Source organism: Polyergus mexicanus, unplaced genomic scaffold (genome assembly GCF_030449975.1).
Source record: "Polyergus mexicanus isolate NDT 795.1 unplaced genomic scaffold, iyPolMexi1.0 SCAF_5, whole genome shotgun sequence".
Classification (NCBI taxonomy): Eukaryota; Metazoa; Arthropoda; class Insecta; order Hymenoptera; family Formicidae; genus Polyergus; species Polyergus mexicanus.
The window spans coordinates 5,411,751-5,413,901 of NW_027223325.1; positions in this window are offsets into that span (position 1 = coordinate 5,411,751).

Sequence of the window (2,151 nt, forward strand, 5' to 3'; positions counted from 1 at the left end):
TTTCTTTCACCTCCTATGGGTGTATTAACAATAAATATATTATTTAAATAAAATTTGACGTGCGGCAAAGACGTCACACCACCCCCCTTAGTTTAAATTTCGGAGTAACGAGTTATGATGAAATTTATTCGTCCAATCTGGCACGTAGGTCCCTGAATGTATATACAATAGGTATAGTGGGTGGTTCTGTATTTTCGGCTGGCGCATTGGGTACTGTGTTTGTATCTGTGTGTTCCGGTGGATTTTCAGGGATCACTTCCGGTTGCGGTCGTGGTCTGTTCGCCAAATACAATAACAAGTGTGTGAAAGAGCTCCAAATGGCTCCGAGTAAGTGTAAGCTGCAGCCGTAAGCTGCGTGTATCGCATAGCCGTGTATTAACGTGTCGAATACAATTTTTATTATTCTTATAATGATGAATATTCCGAATACACCGGCGGTCGCTGCGCCGAATGTAGTAAAACCGTCCCATATTTTTGTTAAAGTATTATTATAAATTTTGTTTAAGGAATCTTCGTCTAATAAATTTCGCAATGAGATGGCATCCGACGGTATCGTTTGGCCAGTAAAACCTCTAGCAATGGTGTGTAATACAGCGCTCTTTTCTGCTGGGAACATAATGTGATCTCTTAAATTATCTAAATCATCTTGAGTGTAAATACCGCTTGTTGCCAAGGATTTCGGTGCCAAATACTTCCATGTTAATTTTGTCAGGGGTTTTATAAGATGTGGGGAATTCGCTATGGAAGGTGTGGGATTGAACTGTATCCATGTTTCGTCTATATTGTAGAGGATAGGTAATAAGGGGTTACAGTCTCTAAGTGTGTTTTGTCTTGTTAATATTCGTGATTTAGGGGTCATGTATAATGAAGCGTTCCGGAACGTGACCGGTAATTCTGTGTGACAGGTATTTGTTTTTCTAAGTATAACGTCTATAGGTATACATTTTATGACATGAATTACTTCTCCTGCAGTTACTGCCATGTAACCCGGTGATTTCATGAGCCGATATGCAAATTCGTCTGGTAGAATAGAGGCAAGCGACAGTGTGTTCTGTATCACTTGTTTCTCTAGCTCACATTTCTGTAAAATTACGTCTTGATATAATGCTGTTACTTGGCTTCTTACGTATTTTTCAACGTAAACGAATTTTGAGTTTGCATATGTGAACATGTCAAGGTTTGTAATATCGGTTTTTGATTTTGTTTTAAAGACGTTTCCCTTTTGTGTCTCAAAAATGAATAATTTAGGACAGTGCATGCCACGATCTGCACATTTCGGCCGATTTCCGAGAGTCAACGCCTATCGCCCCCCCCTTGCGTCTTGAGATCCTCAACTAGCAACCGTAACCAAGCGCGCGGCGCTCTGCCTCAGGTACGGTGCATCTATACCGCGAAGCCGTTCCGTACTCCCTTACTGCCAAATATCAATGTTTTAAACACGATCTCTTTAGAATTTTTTTAAATAATTAATTCAAGAACAAAGTTTCAATACTCGATTATTAATTACATTTACGATATAATAATTCTAAAATATTATTAAATTATATTCGATAGATTAAATTTGTTAAATGTGTCGCGCGCGGAAACTCTTTCCGATATATAAATTAATAAATAATTGTAAATTTAAAGTTTTATAAAAGACGCTTTTATTAAAAGCACGAAATACTTATGAACGATATTATTTAAGTTATAGACTGTTGGATATTCCCAGTATATGATGTCATTATATAAATTAGAATAACGTAATATTTTTAGAATTATTATATTGTAAATGTAATTAATAATCGAGTATTGAAACTTTATTCTTGAATTAATTATTTTAAAAAATTCTAAAAAGATCGCGTTTAAAACATTGATATTTGGCAGTAAGGGAGTACGGAACGGCTTCGCGGTATAGATGCACCGTACCTGAGGCAGAGCGCCGCGCGCTTGGTTACGGTTGCTAGTTGAGGATCTCAAGACGCAAGGGGGGGGCGATAGGCGTTGACTCTCGGAAATCGGCCGAAATGTGCAGATTGTGGCATGCACTGATTTAGGATGTTCAGTCCCGTATAGTGTATATCCACAGATGGTGTGTCTGCGGGTAAGTGTGAGGGCAAATGTGGTGTCTCGTGTCTCTAAGGAGAATATGGTAGTATTGTGCGAATCTTG